Source organism: Triticum dicoccoides, chromosome 2B (genome assembly GCF_002162155.2).
Source record: "Triticum dicoccoides isolate Atlit2015 ecotype Zavitan chromosome 2B, WEW_v2.0, whole genome shotgun sequence".
Taxonomy (NCBI): Eukaryota; Viridiplantae; Streptophyta; class Magnoliopsida; order Poales; family Poaceae; genus Triticum; species Triticum dicoccoides.
In genome coordinates this window covers 53,020,267-53,041,512 of record NC_041383.1, presented here as the reverse complement: position 1 = coordinate 53,041,512, position 21,246 = coordinate 53,020,267, and the positions used below count along the sequence as shown (strand labels likewise).

Here is a 21,246-nt window from a genome sequence, read left to right as displayed (position 1 = left end):
CCATTTTGCTGCACAACGTTACTCCTAATTTTCCTAATTTATATTTACCCACTGATGCCTAATCTTAGCATCCTGGATGTCTGCATGTATCCTCTTTTTTTTTCTGATCCTGTACGCTTTTGTGGAGATGCCAAGCTAATTTATTCACTTCGTCTCCACTAATGATGTTGTTTCAATCTATCTTTAGATGATACAGATGAAGGCAGGATCAACAACTGGTCTCGTGGTATGTGCTTCCATCAGCATACTTAGTTTTTCTTTAGATTATTATCCTGCTATAGTGGAAAGATGAACCTTTGGTATGCACATTCAATTGATCCTTCCACATCACAACCGGCTTCGGCGCTTCCTCTCACCGGAGGACCAAGAAGAGGGGCGCGCTCCGATGCATTTCAGGTACGGATTTTATTGAACTAAACCAACAACAAAGTAGACTATCATATGTGCGTCTATGGGTTATGAAAGTTTGTTTCGTGAACAGTCTTCGGTGTTGTGCTACCAAAATCTTGGGATGTGCTTATGCTCGCTTCTTCTATAACATTTCTTTAGTTGAACGAGTTGCACATCAATCTATAGAAAAAACTTCAGTTGTCAATTATAACACTCTGTTTTTTGGACTATTTAATAAATTAATACTACCTCAGTACCAGTATCCTAAAAAACATCTTATATTTTGATACGGATGTAGTAGTTTTCTTAATTGCCAAAATATCCTCCTCATATATAGAGCTACGAAATCCTGCAGCAATCGTGCGGGGCATCATCTAGTTCCTATAAATGCACATATGCACACCCTACTTCTATGAGCATCTTCGAGAGACTAAGCCGATACATCAACTTGAGATTAAAGAAGTCGCCACAGATGCCTTCGTAGTCGATGGGAATATCTCATCCCACCGAACACAGCTGTCATCGATGCCACCATTGACCCTCTCAAAGACCTTTCGATGACCGCTTCCGCCGTGGAACCGTAGGAAGTCATTGCAATATAGTTGCGGTCACCATCACCCGACCGATCGGATCTGTATCACCTCCACCAAGCCGTGGTCCTCAGCCACCCGAGCCAGAACACCGCCATGGACGACACAACCACTTGTCGTCGAGAGTAGCCAACACGCACTCCGTCAACATCCGGCTACCACCCAAGCAACCAACAAGCATCCGTCCATCAGATCTGGAGGCAAAGCCCGGCCAGCCCGAACACAAGCCAGGCGCCTGAGGCCTAGCACCACCATACACGGCCAGGTGCAGGACAGCACACACAACCGCAACTAGCTTCCTAGCACCCTAACACTATGATCCGCCGCGGCCGTGGCCAGTCACACACTTATGGGCGCCGCCTCCTCGCTCATGAAGGACGTAGCCAAGGTGTACCCTCCACTCCCTTCACCTTTGACGGAAGGGTGCCACCGCTGACGACACGGCGGCGACGAGATGAGATCTGATGCTAGTTTTGTTGGCTAGGAGTTGGTCGCCTCCGGAGATGCCTGAGCCGTCGAGCATGACTTACTTGAGGGTAAAAAAGCCAGTCTTTTCTCAATATTTCTTTTTCCTGTTTGTGTTTTCATTTTTTCATTCCCCCTTTTTCATATCCGCGCTTTTCAGTGTTTGTTAAAACTTTCAAAAAATATTCACTTTTTAAAATTTTGTTCAAAATACAAATATTCACATTTTACAAAATTGTACAGAAAGTTCAAAAAACCATGTCTTTAAAAATGCTCAGAATATCAAACATGAAACATTTTTAAAAAGAGCAAACAAAATTATGAACACGAACATTTTGTGAATTTTCCAAACATTTTTGAAAACCACTAACAAATTTGGAATTAAAAAAATCAGAAACACATGAATAAAAAAGTAAAACAACTTTTTAAATTTCCCTGATTTTTAAATTCCAAATATTTTGTGATAGCTTGAACATTATTTGAAACTCCCCAAATTTTTTTGAATTCGAGCAAAAAATTTAGAGAATGATTTTTTTGAATTTTTGAATAAATTTGAGAAAAAGGGACATCTTTTAAATCGAGAAACCTTTTTCATATTGACGAGTTCTAGGGCTGGCCCAAGAGGCGTCCAGCAAGAGCGCTGTTCTCACCTAGTTGGGCCAAAGCCTAAGCGTTTTTTCTCTTTCTATTTTATTTTCTTCTTTTATCTCTAATTCATTTTTCTCCTTTTGAACTTTATTATTATTTTCGAAGTTAGTTAAAAAATGGAAATATTGTTTGGAATAGCAAAATAATATTTTAAAATAACTATTAGAAACTATGATTTTAATTTTTTTTCAAATATTTATTAAGTGATTTTAAAAAATGATTTACTATTTTCAATTTATCTGTTTGTATTTATTAAATTTAGAATAACAGTTTTAAGTACCTATTTAAATTACGATTTTATATATTTTTTCCTTCAAACCTAGCATGGATTTCTACCATGAGATGTCCACCTGCTTGCATAAGTTAGGGTCATTTGAAAGATGTCCAAATATAGACCATGTTCAACAGACAGTGTTTGGGTAGTCCAGAAGGCTCCGTCTGAGAGCATGTTGTTTATCAACATGCTTGAAATGGCCCTAATTTTCTAATATAGCCTTGTATGACCAAATCAAGGCGTAATATCAAGTAAGTTGGGTTTCGATAAGTTTTGCATTTTCTGGAGTTTTCTTATGTCCTAACCATATTTTGAAATTTGTAAATAATTATGCCATTTCAAATGTTGTATGAAAATCATACAAACATGCCACTTTTCCAAAATTGTTGAGAAGTTCCAAACAATTGATCAAAATTTTGAACAAAACTTGCAATCCACATACTTTCAAAAAAATGATAAATTTGTTTTTGAAACACAAACATTTCTTAAATTTGTGAACAAATAATTCTAAAACCGGAACATTTTATGAAATTCCAGAATTTTTTTAATTGTATAGAATATTTGAAAACATGAACATTTTCCTCTATTGCCAACATTTTTTTCAAATTTTTGAATGGTTTTCAAACGGAATAATAAAGTTTCAAAAGGAGAAAACTGAATTAATGACAAAAGAAAAAAGAAAAAATACTTAGTTTATTGTGCGTGCCCAAGCGTTCATGGATATGAAAAAGTTGTTCACCGATAAGAAAATCTCAGATTTAAAAAAAATCACTAAAAAACTTGCAAAAAAGTTTGAGAAATTAAAAAGTATTCACAAATTTAACAAAAAGTACATGAATTTATTTTTTTTAGTTTTTTTAAAGTTCACGCTTTGGAAAAAACATAAAAAGAAAAAATAAATAGAAAAAGGAAGACGAAAAAAACCAGAATAAAATAAAATAAAACCCGATTTTAAAAATAAAAACAAAAAATCCCGAAAAAGCAGTGGAAAACGGGCTTTAATTATGGCACCGTCAGTGACTTATGCCAATTATGTTCTTCCTATTTCTTTTAATTATGTGCGCGCTAGTTGGTCGGATGTTACTATTTCTTTAATTGGGCCTGCCGTAATGGGCTGGTGATTCGGACGGTTAAGAGTCTAAGCTAATGGCACCATCAGTAATCGATGCTCCCCTCAAAAATAAAATAAAATCAGTAATCGATGCCATCAGTTCCCGGGTGTGTCTTGAAAGAAAAACAGTTCCTGGGTGTGGCAGAGCTACCCATTTCCCCTAGTATGGTAGATAGAGTTGAGCGGAGTATTGAGGGAAGTGTTCGAGCTAGTCTTTGAACCTGTCCACTATATGTGTTTAATCCTTATTGTACTACTCCCTCCGTCTCAAAATAAGTGTCTTAACTTTGTACTACCTCTCTCTCAGTTTACAGGGCGTGCGCGTACCCCTAGGTCGTCAATTTGATCAATCTAATACAAGTCATATATTACAAAAAGTATACCAATATAAACTTTAGATGTTCTATTTTCAAAAGATATAATTTTTATGTTATATAATCTATAGTAAGGTGATCAAATTGGCAACCTAGGCATACGCGTAGGACTTGTATTAGATTGGTAGTGAAAAGTTGTATTAAGCTTGAGACACTTATTTTAGGACAAAAGAAGTACATCTTAAATGATTTATGTATATATACCGCAAGAATAGTACTACTAGCCAACTAGCTACTAGTCTAGATTGTGAGAAGTGCATGCATGTGTAGTAGATAGAGAAAAAAAGTACCTGCCGAGGCATGATGGCTAATATTTCAGTGAAGGCCTATTAAAGACAAGAAAGCCCAGGGATCAATCTGACCAATCGGTCTGCAACTCCAGATGAATTACTTTTACTTGGCTAGCTAGTCAGCACCTGGTAGTTAATTATGGGGGGAGCACAGGGAAAAGTTATGTTTGTGCGCATCAACAAAACATTGTCAACTGAAACTAAACTACTAAATAAGGACAGTGCGAGCAATTGTGCATATAGAGTCGGGTTTTTTCTCTTGCTCAAACAAAGGCATGTGAATATATATATATTCTACCACAACAGTGGTACTACTAGTCTAGTTCGTGTGAGAATAGAATGCATGTGTAGCTAGGAAGAAAAATACCTGTCGAGGCATGATGACTGAGTAGTATCAAGAAATAGCATGCATGTGTATGTACGCAGATAAATACCTGTCGAGGCATGATGACTAGTATTTCAATGGACGCCCGGCAGAGACACGAAGCTCCACAAATCTAACCCATCGATCGATCTGCACCTCCAGATGAATCAATTTGCTAGCAGCTATATATAGATCACCTACAAGAAGAGAGTAGGAATCCGTTATCTCAGTCAAGGCATAATATATATACCGCGACCAATTAACATGCGATAGATAAATTGCAGGATAATTATGTTTTGGTAGCATATTTTTTTTAGAGAAAAATGTTTTGCTAGCATATGCAACTAGTAATTATCAGAAAAGCGCAGGAATTACCTGTGTTTGTGCATAGTATTACCACGAGCAATTACATGATATATATAAATAGCAGAAGAACTAATCATACCGTATAGTAGTAGTAGCCTGCACTGCAGTATCTGAATTTGCCGGCACACAAATCTTCCTTGCGCCAAAAGAAAAATGTTGATGCCAGGTTATACCAAGGAGGAGAGGAGCAAGGAATGAATGGACGGGGATATTGGAGAGCAGTGAACCAGCTGCAATGGTACGTATGGTATGTATCGCAGCGCCTGTGCTTGGCAAAGATGGTTCCTTCTTTGCTTGAGGCTGGAGCAAAGATGGTATTGCAGCCATGCCTCTCTGCGTCTTTGCTTCTTTCTTTTCCTTTTACTTTGAAATAAAGTAAGGGCAGGGTAGGCCCTAGACTTTGGATTGGATACTACCATTTGATTCTCACAATACAGATCAGGCGTGAGTACTTCTCCTTCCGTTCCGAATTACTTGTCGCACGTATGGATGTATCTAGATGTATTTTAGTTCTAGATACATCCATTTCAGCGACGAGTAATTTGAAATGGAGGGAGTAGTTAGTACCGACTTGCATGCTCTAGTGGGGCCTGTGAATGCATGCATGGTGACAGCAGCTTTGGTCTTGCAGAGCTGTTGAGCACCTCTTTTGTGTGTGCTTAATGTGTTTTTTCTTGTCATTGTGGTTTTTGTTTTCTGTAAACTAGAGGTAAATAATTAATGTTATAAACATGAGATTTTTTTTTGTAGAATGCAGTGTTGACAGACAAATGAAATGCAATGTTGAGGTTAGTGTATGTAACTAGTCAACCGTCGACGTTTCTTTCATCGAACGGACTGAGGCAGCTGGAACTGGGATGATATTGATCTTGCTGGAAGTGGAGTGAGAGTTATGAGAAAATAATATCTGAATAGTTTCAGGAATATAAGAAATAGTTTCAAGAGACTTCCGAAAGAGTTTCAGATATTTCAAGAAATGTTCTATTAGATCCTGAAAACTTCTGATAATGCTCAGAAGATTATGGAACCTTCCGCATAAATCCGAAGGGTTCCCGGTTCGAGGAAGCCTTGGCTGGGCCAAGGGGTAAGGCCCACGAGGCCGTAGGTCGGTTGCACAAAGGTGTTCTATGGTAGGCAAGGCGCTTACCCCTGGCCTGGCCAGACGCTATTGTCCTTGGCGTTTATGTAAACACCGGGATCTGCGGTGTTTCATGTTGGAATCCAAGGAGGACTCTTCCCTGCGATCCAAACCGACTTTGGGGAGCCCCCCTCCCGAAATTGCGGCACCAGCACTCAACATATAAATAGAGGGGAAGAGGCAGCCCTTGGAACACAAGTTTTGGAGCCTCTTCTACTTCTTTAGTTCTAGTTCTAATTTAGAGTTGATCTAGATTAGAGCTAGACCTAGTTCTCTCTAATCCTCATAATAGAGAAGCCCCGTGTGTTTCTCTTCTTCTCCCTCTAATTCTCTGGCGACGATTTTAGCTCTGGACGGTGAAGCGCTATCGGATCATGAAGTCTATACACCTGCAATCCGTAGAGATTGTGCTTTCGGTATTCAGTTTGAGGGAACGTTCGCGAACGGTTCGAGGGACTTCATCAACAACCTACACCAACTCTTATTCCGCTGCAACTCGAAGTTGGTAACGATCTGATCTAAACTTCTTACCCACAAGTAGTTATATTGGATTACAGGGTAGTTATATTGGATTAACCATAACATGCGCCAGCGTCAGGTCCATGCTCATTGCACGTCCGGCATTTGACCACCACCGCTCCGTGAGAACTGCTTTCCGCAGGCCGGTGCACTTTATGCCATGTTGTCAGCATGTCACCTGTATAAATTGATGGCACAAGAGAGCGGTGTTAGACAGCACGGGTGCGTTTGCTCCCGGTAAGTGGACCAATGGGAGTAAACAACATCGGTGGGCCTCCTCAGGTATGCGAGTCGAGCGACAGTAGATTACTGTTGACATGTACCGCCTACAGTACGCAATTCACGGTAACAGCGACCCTTGGAGATGTACTGTTGGTACAGAAAAGCAGGTTCTGGTACATGATTGTCACGAACAAAAGTTCTGTCGGCGTATGCGTAATGGCAGAGAAATAAATGACATTGCCGGCCAACTGCATTTCTGAGAATCACTATGAGGATGGGCCGGGGGGTTTGAGGGGCCAGGGCCGCAAGTGAGACACGTAATCTCTTCTCTGCTTTGCGGTGCGCTCCACAAAGAGGAGAACCTATGGCGACGGTGGAGGATACCGGTGTGGGGCTGGAGTTTCTCTCAGATCCGGTGGACAGGTATGTTTTGTACTGCATCCTATCAGCGTATTGAGGCTACATCTTCTTCAGCAAATCGCCTCACGTTTGCTTGGCTGATCTGTCAGGTTCCCCTTGCCGGATCTTGAAGCCGGGGACTTGACGCTGGGCGCTGACACAGACACAAATCTCACTCAATCAGCTGCTGACTCCAGCATGGGTGATGTGGGCGACACACCTCTCCCCCTCCAATTAGCAATCACCAACAGCTGCGAAGCTTTGTGCTTGTCAGTGGCGCATTTAGAGGAATCATCTAAAAATCAAGGATCTGGTGGCTGGACAAAAAGGTGATGCCACTGAGATGTTAACTGCATTTTCTGCCTCGTTGATGCTTCTCAGAACCTATTCTGATTGCAGAAATGACTTCATTTTCTTACCTCATATTGCTTGCCAATATACATACTGTGTTATCCAAAAATAATCAGATGTCTAGGAGAACATATCATTGCTTGTTCATCAATCAAAATCTGGTTTATGCATGTAAGGATGGAATTTACTGTGCAGTGTATATTGATTTCGTTGTTGTAAAAAATTGAGATATTTAAGACAACAAAGCATTGCTTGTTAATCAAACAAGAACTACTTTCTTCATGTAAGAATTCTTAATATACTAAACCTGGCCAGGTTTAAATTACCTGGTTTTTTTTTTGACTTTTTCTTATCAGTCAAAATGGGACCGACGGGTGGGTGCCACGTGTTTTACTGGGGGATACAGCCGGGTATGCCATCGTGTACGTGAAGGAAATATGTCCTAGAGGCAATAATAAAGTTATTATTTATTTCCTTATTTCATGATAAATGTTTATTACTCATGCTAGAATTGTATTAACCGGAAACTTAGTACATGTGTGAATACATAGACAAACATAGTGTCACTAGTATGCCTCTACTTGACTAGCTCGTTGAATCAAAGATGGTTAAGTTTCCTAGCCATATACATGAGTTTTCATTTGATTAACGGGATCACATCATTAGGAGAATGTTGTGATTGACTTGACCCATTCCGTTAGCTTAGCACTTGATCGTTTAGTATGTTGCTATTGCTTTTTTCATGACTTATACATGTTCTTATATGACTATGAGATTATGCAACTCCCGTTTACCGGAGGAACACTTTGTGTGCTACCAAACGTCACAACGTAACTGGGTGATTATAAAGGTGCTCTACGGGTGTCTCGGAAGGCACTTGTTGGGTTGGCGTATTTCGAGATTAGGATTTGTCACTCCGATTGTCGGAGAGGTATCTCTGGGCCCTCTCGGTAATGCACATCACTATAAGCCTTGCAAGCAATGTGACTAATGAGTTAGTTGCGGGATGATGCATTACGGAACGAGTAAAAAGACTTGCCGGTAACGAGATTGAACTAGGTATGATGATACCGATGATCGAATCTCGGGCAAGTAACATACCGATGACAAAGGGAACAACGTATGTTGTTATGCGGTTTGACTGATAAAGATCTTCGTAGAATATGTGGGAGCCAATATGAGCATTCAGGTTCCGCTATTGGTTATTGACCGGAGACGTGTCTCGATCATTTCTACATAGTTCTCGAACCCGTAGGGCCCGCACGCTTAACGTTCGGTGATGATTTATATTATGAGTTTATGTGTTTTGATGTACCGAAGGTAGTTCGGAGTCCCGGATGAGATCGGGGACATGGCGAGGAGTCTCTAAATGGTCGAGACGTAAAGATCGATATATTGGACGACTATTCGGACATCGAAAAGGTTTCGAGTGATTCAGGTATTTTCGGAGTATCGGGGAGTTACGGGAATTCACCGGGAGAAGCATTGGGCCTTATTGGGCCATACGGGAATAGAGGAGAGAGGCCAAGAAGGAGGCGCGCGCCCCGGGAGGTCCTATATGCTGCTCTTTGCGTCAAGTTGCTGGTGTTTCGCACAGAGCCTTCACTTGGGTCCTTGTTGGGCCGTTTTCTATTTCTACTATTTCGCGAGCGAGCGAGAACTCAGTGTTTCTGGTCGCTTCCCTTCTGTCTAAAAAAGAAATTCCACGGTTGCAGGGATTCAAACCCAGGACCTTACACTATACGAAAAGTGGTACTACCAGTTGAGCTATCAGTTGTTAATGATTCTTCAGCAGCGCCAAGCTTAAAGAACCAAACACGCAGCGCAGTCCAAAATATATATCTTGAATTTCAAAAGCATTTTTATTAAAAAAAATGAAGAGATCTGTGACACACAAGCAAATTGCTGATTTGCAAAAAAAAACCGAAATGCTTGCAAAAATCAGGAACATTTTTTTGAAACGGGAACCTTTTAAAATTCCAAGGCAGAAATTTGAAAAAGCGAAAATATTTGAAAAATGTGAAAACAAGAACATTTTCTGAAAATTTTAAATAGAACAATTTTAAAAACTCCTGAAAAAATGAAAACATGCACATTTTTGAAAATTGCGAACAATTTTGGGAAAGAGAACATTTTTTAACTGCCCAATTTTTTTTGAAATTTGTGAACCAAAAGTTGAAACTGAACAATTTCAAAACTCCTGAAAAAATGAAAACATGCGCATTATTCAAATTTGTGAACAAATTTTCAAAGCAGGAACATGTTTTGAACCGCACGAAATTTTTTTAAATTTGTGAATTTTTTTTTGATAATGAACGATTTTGAAACACCTGAAAAAACTAAAACATGCACATTTTTTAAAATTGCGAACAATTTTTTGAAAATGGGAACATGTTTTGAACCACCCAAACATTTTTTGAAATTTGTGAACAAAAATTTGAAACTGAACAATTTCGAAACTCAAAAGTGAGAGTGTGCACATTTTTCTGAATTCTTTTTGAACAATTTTCAAAAATGGGAACATTTTTTGAAATTCCTGGGCAATTTTTGAACAAATTTTGAAAGCGGAAACATATCTCTTAAACCGAACATTTTTTAGTTTGTGAACAAAATTTGAAAAGACGAACACTTTTTTTAAATTCTAAAAATTTATAAAATTTCTGAACAAAAATTTGAAAAGAGGAGCATTTGTTTTTGCCTAGGCGAACAAAAAAAATGGAAACTGTAGAAAATGATTTTGAAAAACATGAACTTTTTTTGAAGTTGCGAACAAATTATGAAATTCTGAACAAAGTTTTAAACCATGAACATTATTTGAATTTTTGAGCAAATATTGAAAATGGGAAATTTCATGAAATTATGAACATTTTTTGAAATAAAGCGAACAAGTTTTGCAAGTTATGAACAAAATTTGAAAACAGGAACATTTTCTGTAAAAATGATTTTTTTTATAAAATGCGAACATTTTTGAAAAAGAAAAAGAAATCTAAGAAAGAAAATGAAAATGAAAAGAAAATCAGAGAAAAAAGAAACAATTAAAGAAAACAAACAAAAAGAGGAAACAAGGAGAGAAAAGGAAAAAATAAATAGAAAAAAATAGAAAAGAAAGAAATCCGGTTCAGGAACCTTCTAGAAGGTTCCCAAAACCGTAAAAAACCGGCTGTGAACCTTCAGAAGGTTCCCAAAACCGGGAACGCTGAAAACCGCAGACAGGCCGGCCCAAAACCGAACGATCGCCTGATCGCCTGTGCGAAGCAGCGTCTGTTTGCCGCAGAGAGCAGCGAATAGGGAATTCTGCGCGCCCCCCCTCTGGTCCGAATTGGACAAGGGGTGCAGCCCCCTTTTCCTTCTCCCTCTTCCCCTCTTTCCTTCTCTCCTACTTCGGGAACGAAAGGGGAATCCTACTAGGACTTGGGAGTCCTAGTAGGACTCCCCACACTTGGCGCGCCCCCTCTAGGGCCGGCCTCTCCCTCCCTCCTTTATATACTGAGGCAAGGGGCACCCCATAGACACAACAATTGATCTCTTGATCTCTTAGCCGTGTGCGGTGCCCCCCTCCACTATATTCCACCTCGATCATCGTAGCGGTGCTTAGGCGAAGCCCTGCGTCGGTAGCAACATCATCACCGCCAGCACGCCGTCGTGCTGACGAAATTCTCCCTCAAAGCTCGGCTGGATGGGAGTTCGAGGGACGTCATCGAGCTGAACGTGTGCTGAACTCGGAGGTGCCATACGTTCGGTACTTGGATCGGTCGGATCGTGAAGACGTACGACTACATCAACCGCGTTGTGCTAACGCTTCCACTTTTGGTCTACGAGGGTACGTGGACAACACTCTCCCCTCTCGTTGCTATGCATCATCATGATCTTGCATGTGCGTAGGAAAACTTAATTGAAATTACTATGTTCCTCATCAGTGGTATCAGATCTAGGTTTATGCATAGATGTTATATGCATGAGTAGAACACAAGTGAGTAGTGGGCGATACAAGTCATGCTGCTTACCAGCATGTCATACTTTGGTTCGGTGTTATTGTTGGATGAAGCGGCCCGGACCAACATTACACATACGCTTACGCGAGACTGGTTCTACCGACGTGCTTCGCACATAGGTGACTGGCGGGTGTCAGTTTCTCCAACTTGGCGCGTGCCATGCCTCGATTGGCCACAACTCTGGCAATGTCCTGCGGTCCTGCCACACGAGTTGAACAAGAGTACCACATTGTGTTCGAGTGCGTTCTTTGCATCTGATCTCGAGAAACAATCTCAAGTTAATTCATATGCCCACACTAAGATCGTCTGTTCGCAGATTGAAAGAAGTAATTCCTAAGGTGGAACGTGTACCAGGGTTCAAGTCATGCTGCTCGCAGTTATCCTGAATTTATTTCAGGATTTTTGGCGATGTGCATTCAGTGGGAGGAGACGTTCCCGTCAACTACGAGACGCCTACGTTGACTTCGAAAAATCTCAAGATGATATGCCGGTTCGGTCTCTCGAAGGTGCTCATAGAGGTAGGGTGAGTATTCTGTGCATTCATAGAGGTGAGTGTATGCACGTATATATGAGTGCTTGCATTTGTACTGTGTTAAAAAAACACCCCACGTCGTGCATGTGAACGAAACAAAATACGGAGGCTAAGCTTATACTCCCTTCGTCCCAAATTAGTTGCCACAAAAAGGATAGAAATGGATGTATTTAGAAGTAAAATACATTAAAATACATTCATTTATACGACAAGTACTTCAGGATGGAGGGAGTAATTTGAAATGGAGGAGATGAAGGGTTCAGCCAGCCCCTTTTTTTGCATGGTAATATCTATCTCATTCATATCATAAACATTAAAGTACAAGTCACATAAAGACCGACATGACAAAACTGAAAAGACAACAGAACGTCTCTGAGCTTGACACCAACGGCCGTCACCTGCCTCCGGCACCACCGCGGCAGCCACCAAAAGAAAAAAAATGATGGATCACCTTCTCAGCCCAGCTCGACTTGGCTCCATCGCTGATATGCAGCTTTGCGAACCTTCAAGGTGGCTCGCCAAAGGCGGACCTCCAAGATGGCTCGCCAAAGGCGACACCATTACCATTGAACGAATCAGAGCAGGGCAATACCATGGACACGTCATCGAATTCCAGATCTGGCAACCCCACATGACTAAGACATCAGAGGAGGAAACCATACCTGCCATCCACGCGAGCCCAGCACACGTTCCATCTTTCAGATGTCGTTGATACAGACCACAATCTGCATCCGCTCCTCAACTACCTCCCAAGCTCCTCGCTGACGTTGGAGCAGAGGCCATCGCAACAGCGGAGCCCGAGGACACATGTACACCACAAGGATGCCACTGCCGCCGCGACATACCCGCTTGAACAGACTGGTTCCCAGATCCTTCACTGACCATAGAGACGATCACCTCGCGAGAGAAGAATCCGGAGTTTCTTTATTCAGCATCGTCGTCACCGCCGTCGAAATCAAGACATCGAACGATCCAAAACCCTAAGCTTCTTGGCACCTAAAACTTAAAGCTAAAACGATCAACACACACGGAATCCGGCGGCCTCCCTCACCATCGACGATCAAAGGGTCACCACGAAGGAGTGCCGCGGCGCGGGAAGGAGCGGCTCTCCTGATGGTGGCGGCTAGGTTTAGCTACCAGGAGAAAAATGACCGCCAAAGGCTATCTTACGTACGTGTCCATCTGCATGTTCAGCCAGCTGTTGAATCATCATAAAATAAAATACTTCAGATTGGTACCAACTACGTGATGTAAAAAAAGAAGAAAAAACTACGTCCATACATCCTCTTTTCATATCCAATATCTCAAACCCTAGCCAGCAGGTAGCTACGCGGGTTTGTGGTTCATGGATGGCAGGTATGGTTTTCTTCTTCGGCGTCTTAGTCGTGGTGGGTTGCCCGATCCGGAGTTCAATGGCATGTCTGGGGTGTGGCCCGGTCTGATTCGTTCAACGGCAAAGGCTTCACTTTTGGTGAGCCACCTTGAAGGTTGATACGTCCATTTTGCATCATAATTTTATATCAATATTTATTGCATTATGGGCTGTTATTACACATTATATATCAATACTTATGTCTATTCTCTCTTATTTTATAAGGTTTACCATGAAGAGGGGGAATGCCGGCAGCTAGACTTCTGGCTGAAAAAGGAGCAAACATTGGAAACCTATTCTGCACTGCTTCAAAAGACCTGAGACTCCACAAAACTTATTTTTGGAATTAATAGGAATTATTGAGCGGAAGAAACACCTCAGGGGCCCACACCCTGGCCAGGAGGGTGGGGGCGCGCCCACCCCTACTAGGGGCGCCCCTGTCTCCTGGGCCCCCTGGTGGCCCTCCGGTGTCCATCTTCTGCTATATGAAGGCTTTTACCCTGGAAACAATCGTGGGCAAGCTTACGAGATGAAACTCCGCCGCCACGAGGCGGAACCTTGGCGGAACCAATCTAGGACTCCGACAGAGCTGTTCTGCCGGGGACACTTCCCTCCGGGAGGGGAAATCATCACAATCGTCATCACCAACGATCCTCCCATCGGGAAAGGGTCAATCTCCATCAACATCTTCACCAGCACCATCTCCTCTCAAACCCTAGTTCATCTCTTGTATCCAATCTTGTATCCAAAACCAAGAATTGGTACTTGTGGGTTGCTAGTAGTGTTGATTACTCCTTGTAGTTGATGCTTATTGGTTTACTTGGTGGAAGATCATATGTTCAGATCCTTAATGCATATTATTACACCTCTGATTATGAACATGAATATGCTTTATGAGTAGTTACGTTTGTTCCCGAGGACATGTGTGAAGTCTTGCTATTAGTAGTCATGTGAATTTGGTACTCGTTCGATATTTTGATGAGATGTATGTTGTCTTTCCTCTAGTGGTGTTATGTGAATGTCGACTACATGACACTTCACCATTATTTGGGCGTAGAGGAAGGCATTGGGAAGTAATAAGTAGATGATGGGTTGCTAGAGTGACAGAAGCTTAAACCCTAGTTTATGCGTTGCTTCGTAAGGGGCTGATTTGGATCCATATGTTTAATGATGTGGTTAGGTTTACCTTAATAATTCTTTTGTAGTTGTGGATGCTTGCAATAGGGGTTAATCATAAGTGGGATGCTTGTCCAAGTAAGGGCAGTACCCAAGCACCGGTCCACCCACATATCAAATTATCAAAGTACTGAACGCGAATCATATGAGTGTGATGAAACTAGCTTGATGATAATACCCATGTGTCCTCGGGAGCGCTTTTCTCATTATAAGAAATTGTACAGGCGTATCCTTTGCTACAAAAAGGATTGGGACACCTTGCTGCACTTTATTTACTTTCATTGCTTGTTACTTGTTACAATTTATCTTATCACAAAACTATCTATTACCTACAATTTCAGTGCTTCAGAGAAAACCTTACTGAAAACCGCTTATCATTTCCTACTGCTCCTCGTTGGGTTCGACACTCTTACTTATCGAAAGGACTATGATAGATCCCCTACACTTGTGGGTCATCAAGACTCTTTTCTGGCGCCGTTACCGGGGAGTGTAGCGCTTTTGGTGAGTGAAACTTGGTAAGGAAACATTTATATAGTTGATACGTCTCCAACGTATCTATAATTTTTTATTGTTCCATGCTACTATATTACCTGTTTTGGATGTTTATGGGCTTTATTTTATATATTATTATCATTTTTGGGACTAACCTACTAACCAGAGGCCCAGCCTGTATTGTTGTTTTTTTGTCTATTTCAGTATTTCAAAGGAAAGGAATATCAAACGGAGTCCAAACGGAATAAAACCTTCGGAAGCATGATTTTTGGAACGAACGTGATCCAGAGGACTTGGAGTGCAAGTCAAGAAGAGTCGAGGCGGCCACGAGAGGGTAGCCCCCCCTATAGGGCGCGCCCCCTGTCTCGTGGGCCCCTCGGGCGGCCACAGACGTACTTCTTCCTCCTATATAAGCCTACATACCCCGAAAACATCCAGGGAGCAACCGAAACACAATTTCCACCACCGTAACCTTTTGTATCCGCGAGATCCCATCTTGGAGCCGTCGCCGGCGTTCTGCCGGAGGGGGATTCCACCACAGAGGGCTTCTACATCAACACCATAGCCCTTTCGATGAGTTGTGATTAGTTTACCATACACCTTCGGGTCCATAGTTATTAGCTAGTTGTCTTCTTCTCTCTTTTTGGATCTCAATACAATGTTCTCCCCCTCTCTTGTGGAGATCTATTCGATGTAATCTCTTTTTGCGGTCTGTTTGTCGAGATCCTATGAATTGTGGGTTTATGATCAGATTTATCTATAGATAATAATTGAATCTTATCTGAATTCTTTTATCTGATTGAGTTATCTTTGCAAGACTCTTCGAATTATCGGTTTGGTTTGGCCTACTAGATTGGTCTTTCTTGCCATGGGAGAAGTGCTTAGCTTTGGGTTCAATCTTGCGGTGTTCTTACCCAGTGACAGAAAGGGTTGCAAGACACGTATTGTATTGTTGCCATCGAGGATAAAAAGATGGGGTTTATATCATATTGCTTGAGTTTATCCCTCTACATCATGTCATCTTGCTTAATGCGTTACTCTGTTCGTATGAACTTAATACTCTAGATGCATGCTGGATAGCGGTCAATGTGTGGAGTAATAGTAGTAGATGCAGGCAGGAGTCGGTCTACTTGTTGCGGACGTGATGCCTATATACATGATCATGCCTAGATAACGACATAATATTCGCTTTTCTATCAATTGCTCGACAGTAATTTGTTCACCCACTTCTTACGCTCTTGAGAGAAGCCACTAGTGAAACCTATGGCCCCCGGGTCTATCTCTTATCATATTTGCTTCCAATCTACTTTTATTTGCATATTTATTTTCGGCATCTATATTATAAAATACCAAAAATATATTTATCTTATCATATTATCTCTATCAGATCTCACTTTCGCAAGTGGCCGTGAAGGGATTGACAACCCCTTTGTCGAGTTGGTTGTGAGTTCTTTGTTTGTTTGTGTAGGTTCGTGGGACTTGTTGAGAAGCCTCCTACTGGATTGATACCTTGGTTCTCAAAAACTGAGGGAAATACTTACGCTACTGTGCTGCATCACCCTTTCCTTTTCAAGGAAAACCAACGCAAGCTTAAGACGTAGCAAGAAGGATTTCTGGCGCCGTTACCAGGGAGGTCTTCACTCAAGTCAAGACATACCAAGTACCCATCACAAAATCATCTCCCTCGCATTTACATTATTTGCCATTTGCCTCTCGTTTTCCTCTCCCCCACTTCACCTTTACCGTTTTATTCGCCCTCTCTTTCCCAATCTCCTCTCTTTTTTCGTTTGTCATTTTCTGTTTGCTCATGTGTTCGATCGTTTACCTTGTCATTATGGCTAGTTCTCCTATCCTTGTTATTACTCCCGAACATGAAATTCTCAATTTTAAGCAAAGGGAGGGAGAGAATTTAAAAGATGCTTGGCATAGAATTTTCAATGCTCAAAATAAATCTACTAGGAAGCTTTCTACTTCTGCTCTTCTTCGCAATTTTTATGTAGGCGTTACTCCTTGGAATAGATGTGTTCTTGATACCGTTGCCGGAGGGGATTTCTTGAATAGCCACACGTTTGAAGCTTATAATGCTATGATAGATTTGTTTGGCCCACCACCTCTTTTGGTTAATGGAACTGTTTTAACTTTGGAACATGTTATGCAACGGCTTGAGATCATTGAAAATAAAATTACCACCGTTGAGTTAATTGAAAACTTGGATAAAAAGATTCATAATCAAATCTTAAAGAGAAAAATCTTATAGTTAATCTTAAAGAGAAAGAACCTATAGTAAATGAAAAAATAAATCTAGATTCTGCAAGAATTGGTAAACTTGAGGATATCATTACTAACTTAGGTTCGGCGTTTTCTTCCATGAAAAACACTCCAAAACCCCCTACCAAAACTGCCAAGTTTATTTATGTTCCTAAAAATAAAGGCGAATCTTCTAGTAAGGGAGATGCGGATATCAAATCCATGAGTGTTCATCCCAATTGTCTCACTATCATTGAGAAACCTTTTGCTACGAACGAAGTTCCTGAATTTTTGCCTAAAGGTTTTATCATTACTAAAAAGGGAGAAACCCCTAAAAATTATAATTGCTCTATTAATGAATCAAGTGCCAAAGATGGCACTACTTAGATCTATCTTCGCTTTTATGCCTAGCTAGGGGCGTTAAACGATAGCGCTAGTTGGGAGGCAACCCAATTTTCTTTATGTTTTTTGTTTTTGTTCCTGTTTAGTGTTAAATTTTGTTTCTACTTTATGTTTAGATGTGTTTTCATGTTTTATTTAGTGTTTGTGCCAAGTAGAACTTATAGGATAACCTATGATATGAGTTGATTTGATTCTGCTGAAAAACAGAAACTTTGTGCTCACGAAACAAAATTCAATAAATCACAGGAACGTGCTTTTGCATTGATTCTTTTTGCTGCTGATCAATAAACAAATTGTTTAGGATGTCCTATGTTGGTAGGATTTTTGAGATTCCATAAGTTTGCATTAGTTACAGATTGCTACACACTGTTCTGTTTTTGACAGATTCTGTTTTTCGTGTGTTGTTTGCTTATTTTGATGCATCTATGGCTAGTATGTAAGGGTATGAACCATAGAGAACTTGGAATACAGTAGGTTTAACACCAATATAAATAAAGAATGAGTTCATTACAGTACCTTATGTGGTGGTTTTGTTTTGTTTCACTAATGGAGCTTATGAGATTTCCTGTTGAGTTTTGTGTTGTGAAGTTTTCAAGTTTTGGGTAAAGATTTGATGGACTATGGAATAAAGGGTGGCAAAAGCCTAAGCTTGGGTATGCCCAAGGCACCCCAAGATATTCAATAATAGCCAAAATCCTAAGCTTGGGGATGCCCCCGGAAGGCATCCCCTCTTTCGTCTTCGTTCATTGGCAACTTTACTTGGAGCTATATTTTTATTTGCTACATGATATGTGTTTTTCTTGGAGTTAGTCTTTGCTTGTTAGTTTACCACAGTCATACTTGATGTAACACACCTTTTGGGAGAAGCCTATTTGCTTAGGATTTGATAGAATACTCTATGTGCTTCACTTATATCTTTTGAGCTAGATAGTTATTGCTCTAGTACTTCACTTATATCTTTTAGAGCACGGTGGTGGATTAATTTTGAAGAAATTGTTGATCTCTCATGCTTCACTTATATTATTTTGAGAGTCTTTTAGAACAGCATGGTATTTGCTATGGTTATAAATTGGTCCTAGAATGATGAGCATCCAAGTTGGGTATAATAAAAACTATCATAGGAAGTGAATTGAATGCTATGATCAACTTGATACTTGATGATTGTTTTGAGATAGGGAGGTAGTGATATTAAAGTCATGCTAGTTGGGTGATTATGAATTTAAAGAATGCTTGTGTTGAAGTTAGCAAGTCCCGTAGCATGCATGTATGGTTAAAGTTGTGTAACACATTTGAAGCATGAAGTGTACCTGGCTTGTGCATCCTTATGAGTGGCGGTCGGGGAAGAGCGATGGTCTTTTCCTACCAATCTATCCCCCTAGGAGCATGCGCATAGTGCTTGGTTTTTGATGACTTCTAAATTTTTCCAATAAGTATATGAGTTCTTATGACTAATGTTGAGTCCATGGATTATATGCACTTTTACCTTCCCACCATTACTAGCCTCTTCGATACCGTGCATTGCCCTTTCTCACCTTGAGAGTTGGTGCAAACTTCGCCGGTGCAACGAAACCCCGTGATATGATACGCTCTATCACACATAAACCTCCTTATATCTTCCTCAAAACAGCCACCATACCTACCTATTTATGGCATTTCCATAGCCATTCTGAGATATATTGCCATGCAACTTTCCACCGTTCCGTTTATTATCATCATGACATACATTACTTTTGTCATATTGCCATAGCATGATCATGTAATTGACATCGTATTTGTGGCAAAGCCATCATGCATAATTTTTATACATGTCACTCTTGATTCATTGCACCATCTCGGTACACCGTCGGAGGCATTCTTATAGAGTCATATCTTGTTCTAGTTTCGAGTTGTAATTCATGTGTTGTAATAAATAAAAGTGTGATGATCATCATTGTTAGAGCATTGTCCAAAAAGAAAAAAAAATGAAAGGCCAAAAAGAAAAAAAAAGAAAGGCCAAAAGAAAAGAAAGGAAAAAGAAAAAAGAAAAAAAAAGAAATAAATAAATAAAAGGGCAATGCTACTATCTCTTTTTCCACACTTGTGCTTCAAAGTAGCACTTAGTTCTCTATTGAGTCTCATATATTGTGCTTCAAAGTAGTACCATGTTCTTCATGTAGAGAGTCTCATATGTTGTCACTTTCATATACTAGTGGGAATTTTTCATTATAGAACTTGGCTTGTATATTCCTAGGATGGGCTTCCTCAAATGCCCTAGGTCTTCATGAGCAAGCAAGTTGGATGCACACCCACTAGTTTTCTTTTGTTGAGCTTTCATTCATTTATAGCTCTAGTGCATCCATTGCATGGCAATCCCTACTCCTCATGTTGACATCAATTGATGGGCATTCCCATAGCCCGTTGATTATCCTCGTCAATGTGACACTTTCTACTTTTTTGTCTTCTTCACACAATCCCCAATCATTAGTCTATTCCACCCATAGTGCTATATCCACGGCTCACGCTCATGTATTGCGTGAAGGTTGAAAAAGTTTGAGATTATTTAAGTACGAAACAATTGCTTGGCTTGTCATCGGGGGTATAGAAGTTGGGAACATCTTTGTGTGACGAAAATGAAGCATTGCCTAACTATATGATTTTGTAGGGATGAACTTTCTTTAGCCATGTTATTTTGAGAAGACATGATTTCTTTTAGTAGTATGCTTGAAGTACTGCTATTTCTTTTGTCAATATGAACTTTTATCTTGAATCACTTGGATCTGAACATTCATGCCACAATAAAGAAAATTACATTGAGAATTATGCTAGGTAGCATTCCACATCAAAAATTCTGTTTTTATCATTTACCTACTCGAGGACGAGCATGAATTAAGCTTGGGGATGCTTGATAAGTCTCCAACGTATCTATAATTTTTGATTGTTCCATGCTATTATATTACCTGTTTTGGATGTTTATGGGCTTTATTTTATACATTATTATCATTTTTGGGACTAACCTACTAACCAGAGGCCCAGCCCATATTGCTGTCTTTTTGTCTATTTCAGTATTTCGAAGGAAAGGAATATCAAACGGAGTCCAAACGGAATAAAACCTTCGGAAGCGTGATTTTTGGAACGAACGTGATCCAAAGGACTTGGAGTGCATGTCAAGAAGCAGTCGAGGCGGCCACGAGAGGGTAGGGCCCCCCTATAGGGCGCCCCCTGTCTCATGGGCCCCTCGGGCGGCCACCGACGTACTTCTTCCTCCTATATAAGCCTACATACCCCAAAAACATCCAGGGAGCAACCGAAACACAATTTCCACCACCGTAACCTTCTGTATCCGCGAGATCCCGTCTTGGAGCCGTCGCTGGCGTTCTGCCAGAGGGGGATTCCACCACGGAGGGTTTCTACATCAACACCATAGCCCTTCCGATGAGTTGTGAGTAGTTTACCACAGACCTTCGGGCCCATAGTTATTAGCTAGTTGGCTTCTTCTCTCTTTTTGGATCTCAATACAATGTTCTCCCCCTCTCTTGTGGAGATCTATTCGATG

General features: G+C 40.7%; 1 long non-coding RNA gene across 2 annotated transcripts in view; it reads right to left on the bottom strand.

Moving 5' to 3' along the window:
- LOC119367083 overlaps nucleotides 1-5,104 on the bottom strand; it is a 6,708-nt gene extending 1,604 nt beyond the window's left edge. The window contains exons 1-3 of one of the 2 annotated variants that reach the window (XR_005176186.1): nucleotides 4,952-5,104; nucleotides 4,577-4,703; nucleotides 4,143-4,268 (exon numbers count right to left, since the gene is read on the bottom strand). This is a non-coding gene — a long non-coding RNA (uncharacterized LOC119367083). The remainder of the gene's footprint in view (nucleotides 1-4,142; nucleotides 4,269-4,576; nucleotides 4,704-4,951) is intronic. The other variant, XR_005176187.1, reaches the window with a different exon arrangement.
- Nucleotides 5,105-21,246: the final 16,142 nt, after the last annotated feature.